Raw genomic sequence first — 18,957 nt, forward strand, 5'->3', positions numbered from 1 at the left:
AAGACGGTGTCTGATCGTGAGTAGAAGCTACTCCACACCGGGCTTAGCCGGGGCTATGGGGACTACGTGATTACATATCACATCATTCTATCCCTGTTGTGCTCCCCTCTTGTTATCCACAGTCATCCGTTATCATACAATTACTGCTTAACCCATTATTCCCCAATATCCGGTGTCAGCTCCTTTTTATTGCATTTATGATTATGCTTTAAAAGCATTCTTTGCCGGACCACCTTGAGCTTGTACACGTTTTTTTTGTTCTCTGCATCCAGCCCCCTTCTGCAGGTATATCCCTACATACTTCAACACTTTCTCCACTTCCCCACTGACTAGGCGTTGGGAGCTAGCTAGGGCATTCCCCATCCCGAGTGGCATCACTAATAAATCACAGAAGCCACTTGGGGTGCTGACTGCAGCCCTCTCTCTTGCCCCCTGGGTCAAGGGAACCCCCCAGTAACCCGTACTGGGATTCCTAGTGGTCAGATGCTTTGCCCCCGCAACCTCAGCAATGTGGGGCATGGGATGAGCACCTGACACATCTCTGCATTGGGTTGCCAGTAGCCCACACAGAAGTGGGTTACACCCTCCTTCTCAATCACTGGGGATACGAACCAACCCAAGGGCCCGGAGGCGATTTACCTACCTCTAGGGCCAGCACCTCTCCTCCCTCCTACTCTATGCTGCCCTTTCCTTCTGCAGATACCTCTGGCTGATCCGAGAACAGAACCCTATGCTGCTCTAACCTTGCCCCGGCTACTGCTCATGGCTGCTTATCTACCCACAGCCCTACCTCACTCAACACCCCTGTAGGCAATACTAACCTAGCCACGGTGACTAACCGTGCATGTACAACGCCCTTAATGGTTTCCCCACTACCAGGAACGAGTTCAGGGGTATCTGTACAACAGCACCCTCTTTACCTCCTTGCTGGCAAACATCACCAGGGCGGCAGAAATCTGCCACTGCCCCTGATGCCTCCAACTCAGAGCCAGGCTGCAACAGCTGGGCTGTAATCCAAGAAACCCCCTGATGCTTCACCAGTGTAATGGAGAAGGCTAACTGCACTAACTGCTGTCTCCACTCCCCGGCTACCACTAACACATCCAGCACTCTCCTCGGCAGTCCTATCCTAGAGAAGGTAACTAACAGTGCCTGTACAACTCCTTGATGCAGTTTCCCCATTACCAGGAACAAGCCCAGGAGTATCTGTACCCAAGCACCCACCCTACCTCCTTGCTGGCAGGCATCACTGGGGTGGCAGAAATCTGCTACTGCCCCTGATGCCTCCAGCTCAGAATAAGGCTGCAACAGCTGGGCACTGCTTGGAGAGACCCCCTGATGCTCCGCCAGGGTAATGGGGAAGGCTAACTGCTTTGACTGCTGCCTCTCCAACCCGGTTCCCACTAGCTGTCCTCTACCTGTCCAGACTCCATCTAACCTGGTAGATTCTGGTTCCCCAACCAAGAGCCCGCAGTGCCTCTGCAAGTGGCCTGACCCCTCACTTTCCCGAGACGCGGACGCCCACAGTCTCCTACCTTCTAAGCTGGAGTCAGCTTGCAGCGCACCTCTACCCCACGCTCCTAACACTATCCCCCACTTGTAGTCACTAAGTCAGGGAAAACAGGAACGGTAAAGGGAACAATAAGTCAGTCTCAGTCTATGACTTTGTCTGGCTTACCTGTTGGATCTCCTCAGAGACAACTGGAATGGTTGGTCCCAGATGCAGGGGGACAGGGGTTGATACCACTGTGATTCCTGATGCCAGGCTCTTAGGAATCGCTGCCACAGCAGGCAATTCCGCAGCAAACATACAGAACGCAGGTTCCAGGTCATTGCTAAGGCGCACCTCAGCAGTTACCCTGGACAAAACCCTCATCTCCCTCATGCCATGATTGGCACCCCCATCTAAAACGATCTGGGCACCCTGTAATGACCGCAGCCCTCCATCAGGCATGGTTCTTTGCACCCCGGTGCCCGGGAGCAAATCTTCTGGCTGCACCAGAATAAAAGCAGCACCCAAATCTGGCAAGCTGCCTGCTTGCCGGTCACAAAAGGTAACCCTCCGTGGGTGCCTGCTCAGGACATCAGCAGGCTGCACCTCGACTGGTGCACTTGGATATTCTCCGATCACTGCTTCTGGCTCTGAGGTGACAAAGACAGCATCTCCATGGGATGTCCCTCTGGGGGTTGGCTCCATAGCTGTGCTATCTTCCTCTGTGGGGGCCAGCAAGACACGGACTACAGGCCCTGCAGCTTGTGATCGTTGCCCCTAATGGGGTCCTCCAGACCTCTCATGGTTCGGGCAGTGTGGCCTGATGTGGCCAACTTTGTTGCAATGATGGCACCGTCTCTCACGTTTGAACTGCCCAGTATTGGGCACTTTGCTGCCCAATGTAGGTTTGGGAGTCCACAGTTGTAGACTTGGCCCCCTTAGCCAGAATGGCTACATATCTGGGGGCTGCTCTCTTACTCACCAAGGCTCTGTTGGTCACATACTCCTCTGTAGCAAGGGGGGAGTGGGAGGCTGCCTCCACCAGCCTGCCCAACATCTGGATACATTGTGCTGTCCTGGTCCCTTTTCCCCATGCAGCCAGGAGAGCTATGAGCTCAGGGAGGGCAAGTCTGGCAATCACAACAGATAGTCTCTCTGCCTCCACTGGTGCCAAGCCACCACGATCCAGGTGGTCACCTGCTCCCCAACCATGTCCTTGCAGCCCAGGGGCTGAGATAACCCCTTGCATTCCAGGCTGGTTGGTGTCCGCTGCATCACCAGCTGAAGGGCCATGCCCCTCTGGTGGGCCCATCCTGGCCTCATGAGTCTCCAAATCCTCCACTAGTTGCACCTCTGAACGACATCTGTCATTAGTCCATAGCCCGAACAGCTCTCCAAAATCCTCGCTCAGACCCTGGATTGGAACCTCCCGGAGCCTTGACTCATGGTGCTATCAGGGTATGGGCAAAGAGAACAGTGAACTTATCTCGTGCTCTTTAGAAGTGTGTGTAAGTTGCCACTTGTCTGGGGAGCTCGCAAGCCACGAGGTCCCCCACCATACTACAGAATCCCTCAGGAGACTATAGGAAAGGCTCAATCAGTATCCCACATGCTGCCACCAGTAAATAAGCCTGTCACGGTGGACCAGTATTATGAACAATTTTTATATTTTTTTTGGATTCTCTATTGAGCACGACAAGGAGGGCAAAATAAATTGTCATTTATTTCCTTGATAGACAAACACACAACAACTTCAGAATACACGAGATAAAACACTTACTGGGTAAAGGGAATGAAATAAAATGTCCATAGAACGAATGTTGAAGAAATAAGCCTCTAGGTCACAGTCTGTTTGGCTAGGGAGCAACTTGCCAACCATATCTGTCCGCTAAAAGAGAGAATTTTGCTCTGATTTGTTGGGATTCATTCTGGAATCCCCAGCGGTAACGAAATCCTGAAGCAGGGGAAGTTTCTTTGTTACGATAGTTTTAACCCCTTGTGTTCCAGAACTTCTGCCGCTGTACTTGAACGAAAGTCAGTTGTTTCTTTGGATAAGTCATGAATCACAGATGAATCTTAGCATCTGATAGAACTTAAAATCTTGGATAAATCACCCAGGGATTAGGGTTACATGAACCTTTATAGTTAGGTGTCCTTGGATGTTAACATTAGCCTCATCATATTGGCAAGGAATTATCTTCCTCCTATCAGATCCTGCCAGATAACGTGGGAGAGAGGTATCAGACCTCCCCTGGCAGTTTTAGACATGCGCAGTGCACATTCGAATAGCACTGCTTAGAAAACAGGGGCCAGAATATCTGGAGCCAATGAGTCTGGGTGGGGTGACATTTAGACCAGTAGGACTTAAAGGTGTGACTTCTGACAAGTCCAATGGTTATCACATCTTTACTATCCCTAGCTTGCTTACTATGAAGGTTGAGTCAGATCCCTTGCTGATCATATCTCTCCAGCCACTCTGTCACCTACCCACAGGTGTCTCTGGAAATGGAGGGCTACACAAAGCCACTAATTACCTCCTTTGAAATGCATTAGCATAGCACACGGACACACAAGCCAGGATGGCTTACAGCTAGAAATTATAGGAAAAACATAACATGGTTAAAACATTAATTTCTAGTTGCCTAAATAGCATACAAACATCGGGACAGGCTTTTCCACATGCATACTGGTTACATTCCAAAAATTAGCCTGATCGGATGTCCACTCGCTAGGATACAGTTTCTGAATTATAACACTGCAATGACTAAAGTTCTCCCCCTATCTCTGTAACAAATAACTCTGCGGCTGGCAAGGTGGGTGTTTAACGGGCACCATACTCCGGGACCTTGCCCGTCTATTTTATACTGCCTGCCAGTGTGCGAGAGTCGAAAGAATTACACTCCTAGCTAGTGCAGAATAGGAGATACACCTTTTAATCAGTTTGAACTTGTATCGGTTAAAGATGGAGGCCAGTTCCCACGAAAATCCCGATCAACCACAAAGTTAATTGAAAAAGTAGCTACAAGATTGGATACTTCTGAGGCGAAGACGCACTCCAAGTTCACCCCAGCCACTTATCCCTTTACCTGCGGTTTCGGGTCAGCTAGTAATGCTTACCAGGAATCCATGTTAACCTATGGCGCCACTGACTTCAATGGGACAGCGCCACCTATTGAAGTAAAAAAGTGCCCTCATGCAGGTTGTTTTAAAAATCAGATAGACATCCATGGGGCTGCAGTTTTTAACCACTGAGACATAGGGTAGCTGCATTTTTGACGCTGCAAACCGGGGCATAAATGTCAGGGAAGGGAACAAAGGATTATACACACAATACAGTTAACCCTTTCCCTCCCGACCTGATTTGGGAATACACAATATAAAAACAAAGGGCTGCGGGGACTTGCAGCTATAATCTGGGAAAAAGACAGAAGTTAGAGGGGAATGCAGGTTATCATATACAGGTCATACATTAACCTCTCCGGTCCCAACATGAGTTAGGGGGGCCAGCTGGGTGTGACCCCTTTATTTCTGGCCTGGCACACCCCCTCTCATGACACTCGCACGCCGTACCGCTCTGAATACCGGGTCATGACGCGCTATGTTTTCAAACCGTATAGCAATTGACTCGGGTTTCTTTCAGTTCTCTATTGGGCGCAGAATCCATCTATCATGCGCAGAAAATTGCATTTTAGCGTTGTCTGCAATACCGTCTAGAAACTCAAGTAGGCGATCTCGAGCTGTTGTCTTAAAAGTCTAATAGCAATTCAACCTACACAGTATAGCCGTACAGTTCTGCGAGTCTGTGTGTGTGTACTGTACAGTAATTGTAATTTGAAGATTTATATTTGAAGCAGAGATTAACGTTACGAGTTCATACTGTATACAGTAGTCTGAGGCTCCTTAGCCATACACATAAAAAAATGTGAGGACACATACTGTACTGTATACAGGATACTAAAGGGAAAAGAAGTACAGTATAACAAAAATATAAAGTCGCGTCTTCTTCCGAATATAAAATATTTTTCCGCTCATGTGGATTGGAACCTTGTTGAAATGCATACTGTATGCGTGTCATCACATTTCTATATGTATTATTTATTAATCAATACTTTTGCTAGGCTTGCTCTTCTTTTCCTACTGTTTTTATTTTATTCGCATGCGTGTATGTCTCATTGGAACCTTGTTGAAACGCATATGTGTGTCATCACATTTAGGCACATGCATGTATGACTTCTCATTCAATTTGAGTTTCAAAAAAAACTTTTTTTTTTATTTCTCGATATGGGCTTGCATAACATTTTTGGCTATTCTGAGATTCAATCACTACTTAGCTTTTTAATTCTACACTAGTCATGTATGTATTGTATGAGGTGGGTTTGAGTTTCATACTGTGATTCTTATAAGAAACCCCCAGAATAAAAAGTTATATATCTTTTATTCTATAATGTATGTATTTATTCTACAGGATATGTACAGTATTATATATGTATTGCATTTAATTTAATGCGCATGCGTGTATGACTTCTCATTCAATTTGAATTTCAAGTCTGAAAAATAATCCCTTTTTTCGTTTCTCAACATGGGCTTGCATAACAATTTTTGATATTCTGAGAATCAATCACTACTGTAGCTTTTTAATTCTACACTAGCAGTGGCATACTGTGATTTTTATTGGGGGTGTGGGGTTCAAAACATTATGATGACTTGTTGAAAATATTTCTTTCAACTAATAATCCAGCATACAGCCCTCTCCCACTCCCCCCACCCACACACAAACACACACAAGGCGAAAGTATTTCTACTTCTTATCGGCACCTCCCCCAAACCATACATTTGTAATTGGTGCCTTTATGGCTTAGTTTAATCTTTGAGGCTTTGTTTACTATAATTGTGTCACTGAGTCTTCTTGAGGCCGGCGTCCTCTTTGAGGCTTTGTTCACAGTAACGCATGCGCACGTGTGATAATCCCTTCTCGAATGACTCCTCCACGCACATACTAAGAAAATTTAAATGTTAAGGGCCGGTGGTACTGTAACTAGCACATTAAACCCCTCCCCCCATCACTTCACACACAAAGTCTTACAAACAAACCAACGTGAATAGAAATGCTTATCCACACCTCCCCCCACCCCAGACAGAGCCATTCATGAAAAACTTTTGAGGCTTTGCTGAGCTGTGTTGTCTCCCCCGTTCGCACACACACATGCGCCCGTGCGATTACAGACATTCCTTTTTTTTTGGCATGGGATGATTTTAACCGCTGGCCATAAGATTTCTCTGAACCACTAATCCCGCACACACTGTGACTGCAGCTCCTAACCCACCGCCAACCACTTCACACACAAAGCCAAACTTTCCCCAAAGCAATTCACCTGTGATAAACCCTTCATGGAGAATCCCCCACACATTCAAAGTGAATATCAAGTTTAAAAAAAAAAATTCCTTTTTTAAGGACTGATTTAAATAAACCATAATCTGAATCATGTTTTTGATAAATTAACAATTTTTGCCATTCTTTCTTTTTCTTTGGGGGTTGGGGTGTTTCAATGATTCTCGTGAATTTAAAGATCGATTTTTTTTATTTTATCTGGATAATCATGGAAGAATGAAAAATACAAATAATCATGAATAATACAAATTTCCAGCATGGGGGGGGGGGTTGTTGATAAGCGGTTGCATTACCGTTGTCTTGTTACTGTAGTAAGACTTTGCGTGCGAGGTGGGTATGTGATGATACGCATATGCGTTTCAACAAGGTACCATGAGACATGCTATACACACATACGCCTAGCTGTCCACCAATTGTTCAGTATCTACTGTAGAAACTGCTCAGCCAATAAATAGAACTAAATAACCATGAGCAAAGTGATTGAGAACGGACCGATCTGCAGTAACTAATCACTTGTCTGTGTGCATAATGTATTGATATTTAAAAAAAAGAATAAAATACAGCAGCTTGAACTGCAGGTAGTGTAAGTAATACACGTAGTGTAATACAGATAGTGTAATACAGGTAGTTACTGTAGTAAATTATACAGTATTTACCTTCATTATAGACTTTGCCAAATGGGTGGTGATGAGCCACTGTCAGTCCTGTAGTCTTCATTATACATGTAGTTGACAGGTGACAGCGGGCCTGCTACACCTGTAGTTGATAGCTGATGAAGCAGGAAATCTTTTTGGTACATGCAAGCTTGCTGGTATCTGTACGTGAAATCAGGCTCAGCCTGGAAGTTTTGCAGGTATCCTGGTGGGGACAGATAGCAAGGTTTGCCGGTCACCAGGTTTTCACTGACGGTCGGACCGTTATTGTAAGCCGGTGCTAGCGCTGGCCCCGGGGCAATTGCTGTTACATTGCTGGCCTGGGATTGACGAATCTTATTTGGATGTAACATGAACTTTCTCCTTTTGAAGTCTCCATGATCAAAGATACTGGAAAAATCTGGCACCACACACCAATACCCTCCTATAACTCCGTGTGCAGGGGCAATATGAAAAAAACACGGATCGCTACTTAATTTTTTCCTTATTGCTCGCTTCCACCCACGAGCATCAGGTGAAAATTTGTAAAAGTCATAATTTGAGATAAAATATTGATAGATTTCAGCAACTGTGACAATTTTATCATCTGCTGCATTAATTGCAGAACATATTAAAAATGCATATGTACAGTCAGGTCTTTTGCACACGTACTGCGGTGTACTCATTTCGTCCGTCTGGTCGGCAATTGTGCAGGACAGGAGAAATAATGTAAAAAAGATAGGCGCATTGAGTTTTTATTATGAAACGCCTAAATTGATACAGTAACTTCTTCAGTACCAAGGTCAATTCACAATGGACCCCTGTGGGTTTTTTTTAACACCTTCAAGTCGACACATTACTGTAGCAAATGTACAGTAGTGTACACATTAGAATTCATTACAATTCATGAATATCTGCCACCTGGCGGATACGCGAAGAATTGCCCCCAATTAAATCTGAACCATTATAATTAAACAATGGTAGAAAGGGGGGGTGATAGACAGCACTCTGACACAATGACTCAGCAAGGTTGCAGGGTGCATGGAACAGGAAGGGACCCTAATACCCTTCAGAAGTACTAACAATCCAAAAAATAGTACCAGCACTCTCTGTCTCACAGATATAAGCGAATACCAGTGTAGGGCAAATGAATAATTTAATGACACTAATAATAAACTGAAAATATAGCAACAATAGCCAATACGCCAATGCAAGAATAAATATCACCATAGAGGAAATGAAAATATAGGGGGTAGAGGGGAAAGAAGGAGAAGGGGAAAAAACACAAAAGAAAAGCAAAAAATCACAAGAAATTGCCAAGAACTTGACAAGGCACCAGGAAGAGGGTTTGCTTATGCTTGTTCACTGATTGATATCTGATATCTGCATATGTTCTGTGTCTTTCACAATATTCTTGTATCTACATTCAGTGGTTGATATTTGATATCTGCTTATGTGATTTGCCCTCTTTAGACTTTAGATTTATATCATTAGCTGAGTGTGGGATCATTTGACAGTGGGGAGGGAAGGCTTAGGGAAGTACCTCTGGGACCCTTTGGGACCAGGGGGAATGGGCCAGATGAAGAGGTCACCCCTCGAAACGTCGCCCCCCCTAGTTTGCTTTCCTTTTTCCATTTTTGTGATTTGTTGCTTTTCTTTTGTGTTTTTTTCCCCTTCTCCTTCTTTCCCCTCTACCCCCTATATTTTCATTTCCTCTATGGTGATATTTATTCTTGCATTGGCGTATTGGCTGTTGTTGCTATATTTTCAGTTTATTATTAGTGTCATTAAATTATTCATTTGCCCTACACTGGTATTCGCTTATATCTGTAGCTGTGAGACAGAGAGTGCTGGTACTATTTTTTGGATTATTATAATTAAACAGATCAACCCGAATCAACCGCAGTTCAACCACGGGTGCCAGGTGGCGCAAATGCACCATGAGCACGGGGGATGCACAATTTATAGCGTGTGGAATTCAGGACATGCAACCACAACGCCCCTGAGAAGTTTTAGAATAAATGCGTGATAGTGACAAAAGGTGCTAACTACAATATAATTACTAAAATAAATAATGTGATATACACGTGCAATAATAAAAATGATACTGATAACCAGCTCAAACCCTCTGGTGGATCCTGTCTTTACTGGCTCCAAAAACTTGAATGATAATCTTGTAATCCAGGGCGAGCATATCGGCCGGAAGAGAATGGAAAAAAAAACCTACTAAATTTATTTATTTTTAAATTGTGTCAGTGTCCAATTATTTCCGGACCTAACTGTAATTAAATGTCTTAAATGACTTATGATTAACGGGGCCCTGCTAATTGCCTCTATGAGGTCTACTTTTAATGGTAATAAAATCTTCCTGTATAATTGAGGTCCCTGGATCCCTTCCCTCTCTACATTGTCCAACATGAATAGGAGTGGATAAGTGGCATCAGCTATATAAAATTGAAAAGTTTACGATAACTGGTCGGAACTATCCATGGCAAGGGAGGAGCGGTATGCCTCTATGGTTTCTTAAAAAAAGACTGGGGAAGTCATACACCGCCATTGTATTGATCACCCATCAGGTTTTATAAGCCCTTGAAAGAGGAGTTTTTCATGTGAGACTGACCCTCACAATTTTTATATCAATCTTCTTGCCTCTTTCAATGGAGGCACAAGACCTGGAGACTTTTTCTGAGTCCAGGTTCACCAGGGCTGATAACAAGGATGAACAGCCTGCTATGTGCTCCTTGTCTGAGGGGAATCATTCTACCTGTACGTTACCTGGAAATGAAGCAGAGTGGCTACTACAAGGCCTATTCCAGCTATAGTCATCTGTTTTTCCCCTTTAGATTTGTTGTGTTTAATCACAATCGGGGGGAAATATGCTTTTTTTTCTGTGACTTTTCTCAGTTCGAGTGAGGTTTATTGAGTTATTCTGCTTTTTTTAAGTTGGAGATCCTCATCAGAATTGTTTGAGAAAGAGGAGCTGATAGGCCTTCAAACACTGTTTTTTCAGTGCTTTGGGGCACTTTATTAACTTTCTGTCAGAGGAAATGAAGAGACAAAGTTGCAACACTCCTGAAGAACATTCAGCATAACTGAGTCTTATAATATGTAGTCTTGAACTTCATTTCAGAAAATATACCTGAAAAGGATACTACATACTGTATGTAATCTTTGAACTTAATTTCAGAATTTATACTTGTAAAGGATGCTACAGTACAGCACTAAATGTCACTAAATATGTCAACTAAATTCCAAAAGAGAAAATTAAACTCGGGAGACAGGATTTGAGATTTTTATGCACAGTTTAAAATATGAAATTTAGCATAATCCTATATATAATGTTTAAAATATGAATTGCAGCATAATCCTTTGTATGTATAATGTACTGTACTGTAAACAACCTAGAAAAAATATTTTTTACTGAGTATTGATTGCTTGTATAAACAGATTAATGTTTGAAGATAAAAAAAATGCAAATTGTAAGATTTGCATATCTGGTACAACAGTTCAATTTGAAACCATTATTGTTAAAACGGGACAATAAAAGTGATACATTTGGAAGTACAGGTGGGCAATACAGTGTGTATGAATTTAGAACCTACCAAAACCTTACATTCCTTAAACCAATTACAAAACCAAAACGCTTAAGATTTTTTTAAGCAAAACCAGAACACCAAGTTAAGTGCCAAATATTTTTCATGTGTTTTTCTTTTTTTAACACAAGAGTATATTGAGAGACACTTGGAGCAAGTGTGTATGGGAAATATCAAAGTTTATTTTTTTTTAACAGAAAATATATAACTATCTTCATACCAAAAAAAAAAAAACCTTACATAATGTTTAAGGTAACTATGCAAATCAAAGATCCAATATTCAGGTTCAGTAACAGAATCAACACTGACATTTTTTTTATCTGTTGAAAAAAAAATACAAATGTCAAGATGTTCTGAGTAATGGCTGTCTAATATGTTTTTGCTTCCAGCTATTACATCACTAAATGAAATCCACAGATCCTTACCTTAGTGACATTTAAATTAGGTATCACAAGGCAATGTTTATTCATTAAGTGCTTAATCATGTCCAAAATGTCATACATTTAAATATTAGCAAAAAACAAATATTACAATTAAAAAAAAAATTCTGTGTGTACTTAGACAGACAATAGATAAGGCTTAGTGAATAGTATAGACTTAACAGGCCATTTTCTTACCCATAAAGTATGCAGGGCTGTGTATGCAAATACCCATGTTAACCTGCGGAGAGCTGCCTGATGTAGTCCTTATTGACTGAAAAGTCATGCTGTGTTGCTGTAATGTTATGTTTTTATTTGGAATGATATATAATATTGTCCTTATATACGTAAAATACTTTTTAGTATTAGCATATGGTTACAGCTTGTTATCCAAACAAAAGCAATAAAAAACATTTACATTACTAAATTACATTATATTATTGCACCCATTCTCACACTATAATGTAATGATCATGATGCACTCTGCTCTTCTCTATACCACATTAATGTATTTTTCATAATATAGCGCATTCTAGATTTTTTACAATATCATACTGCAATGATATTTCACTAATGATACTGTACAGGTATATAATGTTCTACTTCTGTTTACAGCACACAATACTTTGTATGTACAGTAGTATACTCATTGTGTGTAATATGCAGTACCTAAATATATCAATAAATAAATACTTTTGATGTGTATATTCATCTATGTTGTTGTAAATACAGTATAAATGGTTTAGAAACATTATGAAGTTCTGTATAAATTATGAATGTAATGCTCAACACTTTTATGTTGTTTGTAATTTTATTTGTCTCTTTTTTTTAACATGTTCAGTGTCACGGGAGACCAAGACTTATGCACAAATTAATACCGGCATTTTGCACTGAGCACACAAGTTGAGTAAAATAAATTGTAATGTATTTCTTTTCAGACAAACACACAAATCTTTACAATATACACTTAAAAAACACTTACTGGGATGGGGGAACGAAAACAAATGTCTTTGGAACGAAACAAAGTCTCTGGGACCCCCTGCACGCATGCAAGTGGGTGCGCAAAATGATCCGTGTTGCAGTTCCTGTCTAGGGGCACAAGTTGCCACCCCTATATTTCTGCCAACAGGCAAAAGTTTGTTCAGTTCTTACAGAGTTCTTTCGGGAACCCTTAGCTCTAACTAATTCCAGTAGAAGGGGATGATCCTTGGTTACGATATTATTAACCCCTCACACTCTGGAACCAATGACGCTAGAACTTGGTCAAATCGTTGTTGAATCAGGCGAATCTGCTAGGGACTGGCCAGCAGGCATTTTTATAGGGTTGAGGGTCCTATACCTTACATGCATAACCAATCCCGCCCATGGGAACATTTCTCCCTCCTATCCCCGACTTGCCAGTAGTTTGCAGAAAGGCCAGATATTGCGTCCCAGTTTGCACAGAGCTGGCGCTATCTTCACACCTATGCTCCTTAGCATACCGGGACCCTCCCCTTATCTGGTGACACTGAGTCTGGGGTTTGGCCACCAAGTGTGAAGTACCCATACTTTACACCGGTATCTGGTACTTACAACATCCCGGTCATCCTAACACCTAGGATTGCTGAGGCTTTTCAACTCCGGACTTCTCATAGACATTGAGACACCCAATCTGCAGGGTGCCTTTGAAGTATGGAGTTGAAAAATCTCTCAGTTCATTCATCCTTAACATACTTGCATTTTAAAGGATTCATTCCCAGGCTGACAAAAAAAAACTCCTGTCTTTACATTTAAAACCATCAGTATAATACAGTTTATTAATATAGTATGTTCTGCTTATGCCACTACTATAAACTTTATATGTGTGTGTATGGTTTCTTTATTCCTAGCTGCACTCCAAAAATTAGAGTGCAAGCTCACTCCTATCCCGAGTTAGCTTATTTAATTGAACGGGCTATGATGTGGTTTGCGATTTCACCTACTTCCCACGCCAATATACTTTAAGAAGCAAACAAGTTAACTAATACATTTTGACAGAAAAGCACTTCATCTAGACCGCAAACCACTTAATCAATTAACCTTGCGGTTGCGAGGTCTAGGGCTTAGAAAGTGATCCCTATGCTTCAAAGTGGCCACCCATACATAGCCACGCTTCTTCAATCCGCGCTTGGTTTAGCGCTCGCAGCTCCCCCTTGTGTCGCAATACCTATTGGCACAGTTCACATACATTTCTATTACTGCAGCTAGGGATGGAGCTGCAAAATGGGGACAATAAAGATGGTGTAGGGGAAAACATGTCAGTGTGGTGCACATACAGTTAACCCCTTCAGTCCCAACGCGATTTAGGGTTTATCAGCCGGGTATAATGCCTTCATTAATTGCCTGATTAACCCCCTATCTGCATATTCAGCAACTGCAGTGGGTGTCCATATCATGTACTGTAGTTATGTACTGTTTCACAGGGGCTTTGTGTTTTTTTTAATCCCATTTCATTAATTGTTCCTGTTGTCTTTTTGGCCTTTTACACAAAGATATCCTTCAACATGCACTTTTAATAGGTACTTAGCGATTGCAAAACAAATACACAAATCATGCGCTCCTCTCAAATTGGCTTATTAGTAAAATTCTATATTTTGGCTCTGTCTAATATCAAAGGAGTCATTTAGTTGCATCACATGAGAAAAAAAATATTAAATTCTAATAACCCCATCAAGGTAAACCACAATTTCACAAAATGCATATTATTTCTGCATAAAAAAGGGACTTACTTACAGACTTACCACCACCTTACGTTTATGTGTCCTGTGTGAGTTATACCGTATATGAATAATTTAGTGGTTATAGTTAAAGGGTTAATGCATCATACAGTGCCCATGTACAATAGTTATTTGCTGTTGCAGAGGGGCTTTGTTTTTTTTCTCCCACTTAAGTCTCAAAGAGAAACTTTTACAATCACTTTTAATTGTTACTTACTTGTAGTGATTACAGCAAACACTGTAACAATATGTAATCTCTTCATGTTATTATGTTACCTAATGATATTTATTCTATTCACAGTGATTTATAAAAAGAAAACACTTAAATACTGCACAGTTATCTTTATTATAAAAATTGCAAACATTATATTGTATAATAGTTAGATCGATAATAGTAAGATAAATAAATCAACTTTTATACAGTACAAAACATTACCATTTGTAAAGAAAATAACAAAGGTAACAATAAATTCAAACATAATGTACAATAGTTACTATAATATAGCATATTACATAGCAACCTCAGCTACAGCCTACAAAGCATGGTATTCATAGAAGGCCTTTCAATGTGCCTTATTTTTTTTTATGACTTCCTTGGAAAGTGTGAACTGTTTCTGTATGACAGAAATGATCTTTCTCCTTAGATTTAGCAGCAGAGCTCTTTTTCCCCTTGACACATCATAGTTTGCATTATGAGTCAAGGTCTTGTAAAGCTCATAAGGGACATGTTGCTTGAAAATCAGTTGGGAAAACATAAGTGCCTGCCCTTGGCTGTGCTGCTCCAACTGATTTATTTGGACGTTGGAAAGTATTGACAAGGGAATGCCTTCCAATCTTAACCCTAGGGATAGGATGGTTCTGATTTTCTTGTATAGCGCTATATTCTCATATTGTAACCTCAGGAGTGCTGTGGCTCCTGGGTTCCTTAATGTGACATTGGAAGTGCTGTGAATTTTCACTGTTGGACACTGTTTGATGACATACAGTATTTATCAAAAAACAGTAAATTGCAGTGTTTCTCCCGAGTTTGTTGTCCCATATCATATTAGTGCCTCACAAAGCATAGATTTTAACTCACTGTAGTCACTTGTAACATTATTCGTTAAAATATGACAGTTTGTAACAAGAGGCTACTGAAAAGCTGTATTCATCATGAGGGTCCTCTATAATTGCTTATGAGATGCTGTCACAGTTCAGTTTCTGTCCAATTTGGGTGGTAAGGTACAGTATGCTCTGCTCAAAACCAGAGATCAAGGAAATGGTCTGACTAAAAAAAAGTCCCATACAGGCAAAGGTTGTTTTGTCTGGTACAATGGTGTCAGTAGATACTGCCACAGGATCAACTTGTGATGGGGTGATCAAACTTTCCCTCTCAAAGTATTTATCTAATATCAAGGTCTTGGTCTTAGTTTTGGCCTGCTTTACCTTTAGTTGTTTCTCTCGTCCCTGCCTTGATTGCTCGACGAGTCATTACATGTGTACTTTTTTTTGGATACTTGCAATTGGCACCAGTTCTCGCAATCTCCATTCAGTGGGTGAGCACACAATTCTGGACCCATAAAACCTTGCAGTATTCATGTTTTGCCAGGTGCAAAGGTTAAGTGCAAGGTTTACTGTAGTGAGCTGTACAGGTATATTATTAAACTTGGTAACCACATAACTTTTTAGCCTTTTCAATTTCTATAGTGGTCCTCATATGTGATTGGCTATTTGCTATGACACAACAGTGAACCTCTTTGATTGGTGCAGACAAACATTTACACAGACGCATTTTAACCGTCAGCATAATTAACCATGCTGTACTAAAGTCCCCTCTGAGTCTTTATTCTAATCTAATCGAATTAGTATCTGCCCTTATTTTCTTCCTCACGACAAAGAAAATTAATAAAGACTTTAGCAACAAAATTGTTGTTATGCTAGAAGAAGAAAAAACTATTAGACAGATTTACAATTGACTTCTCCAGTGCAGTGTGAAGGTGTCCCTGCATGCTACTAGTTACCATGCCAACAGTGGAAGAAGAGAAATAAATGTCACTCGTCCAATTTGCAAAGAGTAAGTACTATATTACTGTGCCAAATGAATTCTTTGTAACATCTGAACTTTTTTTATTGGTTGTTTTCCTTTGTACATTTTGCTATGCATTTCAGTTTACAATAAATTTGCGTATTTACTGAAAGTTTACAAATTGTGGTGCTGTAACTACTCTGTCAGTCAATATTCAGGTTTGTCAAAATCACTACAAAGTTGGGGGACTGGTATTTCTGCTTTTAAGCCTGTCAGCGCCTCACTGGACTGAGTCTCAGGATAGTCTGGTTCTCTGATCGGCCAGTCCACTTACATAGGCCTCGCTGTCGTGTGTTCTACATGGAGAAGAGACTGGCGACAAATCAGAGCATGGATCTGGGGCTCATATTGCTGTACGCGTCAGAGGAGGGGGGTGTCAAGGAGGCTCAGGATGCCGGCAAGTGGGAAGTTCAATCTGGCCAATGGGAATCATGTTTACCAGCAACGGATTCCCCATGCAGCCCTATACCTCCCACTGGGAAGGCTTCACTGAGTCTGGGAGAACAAAGAGTCTCCCTCACGGCAAGCCCTTGTCTCAAGACCCAGTACTCTGCCCTTCCCTGCTCGCTAAACGTTCTCCTATTTGATCCCTCATCTCTATGCAGACATCCTGGCTACTTATCAGAATACCAGGACTGACTGTATAGAGATGAATACACAGTTTAAACAGAACTTCTTTAATCTACTAAACTAAGCATGGCAGGCGGGAAATACAATATTATAAAGGGAAGATATTCTGGGACAACCTACATATGCGTAGCCGCAGATCAGACGCGGTCTGCGGGTAAAATGGGGGGACAACCGATATCTTTGCCCCCGACCTTGTACACATGTTTTAAATACATTTCCACCCAAATATCCACCTTGAAACTCCCACTCCCGAAATCCCAAGTTTATTGGACAACATTATGCATGCCTTACATCCGTGTCCACTGCTTATGGTGCTGCTAAGCTACCGGGGACCCACGGTTTTTAGGGGTAACCAGTCAGGCTTCACCTTTATTATGAAGACTGGCTACTCCTATGTCACAGGAGACAAAGTTTTATAAACACATTAATACCGGGATTCTGGATTGGGTACAACAAGGAGAGTGTCATATTCTAGCCTGCGGGAACCATGCTTGGCCACTGGGATTGCTGCTGCTCTCTCAATGTCTTGTTCTAGTTTGCTGTGCTTATACTTATCCACCGGATTGCTGCTGCTAAACTAAGGAACATTCTAGACCCTGATACCTGACACTTTTGTACCTGTGCTCTACCTCTCTGCCTGCATATAAACCTCTCTTTCCTGTTCCTCCCTTGCCTGTTTATACTGGTTCCTTAGTTCTTGCTGGTTCCTGTGTTTACTGCTGTGCTAGCTATTGCTATTGTCCTGTTCCAGTCTCCTCGTTGCCGACCTCTGCTTGTTACCTGACTACTCTATTTGCCGCCTGCCTCTAACCTCTGCTTGTTACCTGACTATGCTATCTTCTGCCTTCCCCTGACCTCTGCTTGTGATGCCTACCATGCTCCCTGCTGTTCCTGGCACTGGGATCCACTTCAGCCAAAGTCCAATCCTTGACAGAGGGTAAAATAAATTGTTATTTATTTTCTTTTAAGACAAACACACAATGCTTCACAATTACACTAAATATACACTTACTGGGATGGGGAAACGAAATATAATGTCCACGGAATGAATAACTCTAAAACAAAGTCTCTAGGCACCACTGCATGGGAGCGGGGGGTGCGCGAATAGAGCCGTGTGACAGTCCTTCGCTGGGGCACAGAATGCAACCCCTGTATCTCTGCCAAAGGAAAACTTTTCGTTAAGTCCTTATAGGATTAATTCGGGAATCCTTAGCTCAAACGAATTCTGGAAGAGGGGTATTGTATTGTATTGTATTGAATGTCTTTATTTATATAGCGCCATAAATATACATAGCGCTTCACAGTAGTAATACATGTTGTAATCATATAAATAACAAATAACATAAATAACAGGTCATGGGAATAAGTGCTTCAGACATAAGAGTAACATTAAGGAAGAGGAGTCCCAGCTCCGAGGAGCTTACAATCTAATTGGTAGGTAGGAGAACGTATAGAGACAGTAGGAGGGAATTCTAGTAAGTGCGTCTGCAGGGGGCCAAGTTTTATGTATCATGTGTCCATGATTATCAGGGGTGCAATTCTTTGTTACAATGCTTTAACCACTTACACTCTGGAACTCCGCTGATGCTGTAACGGACCTTGGTTGAAGCTTAAGATGTTTCTTAGCTGAATCTTAGGTGAATCTGTCTCAAAACTGGGCTGCAAGCATTGTAATAGGTTAAGACTCCAATCCTTAACCTGTACAGCCAATCCCCCAGTGGGAATAACTTTTTTCACCTATCCCAGACTTGCCAGTAGCTCATAAACCTAGCAGAGGTGGGTTCCCGGTCTGCTAAGAGCATGCGCTAACTTGGCACCTATGCCTCTTAGCATAGGGGACCCAAACCCTTACCTGGCGACAGTAAGTCTGGGTGTTGGCTACCATTTGTTGATAGCCCATACTTCACACCGGTACAGGGTACTATACTGTATCCCGCCCGCCCTAACACTTCAGGGTCTCTGAGGCTTTCAACTCCGGACTTCTCTAGACATTGGAGCACCA

The 18,957-nt window shown here is 41.8% G+C and overlaps 1 protein-coding gene across 4 annotated transcripts in view; it reads left to right on the top strand.

Moving 5' to 3' along the window:
• Positions 1-18,957, top strand: part of LOC142487140 (cadherin-10-like) — a 636,808-nt gene that overhangs the window by 104,413 nt on the left and 513,438 nt on the right. The gene's annotated exons all lie outside the window — the stretch shown is intronic.

The sequence above is a fragment of the Ascaphus truei genome, chromosome 2, assembly GCF_040206685.1.
Source record: "Ascaphus truei isolate aAscTru1 chromosome 2, aAscTru1.hap1, whole genome shotgun sequence".
Lineage (NCBI taxonomy): Eukaryota > Metazoa > Chordata > Amphibia > Anura > Ascaphidae > Ascaphus > Ascaphus truei.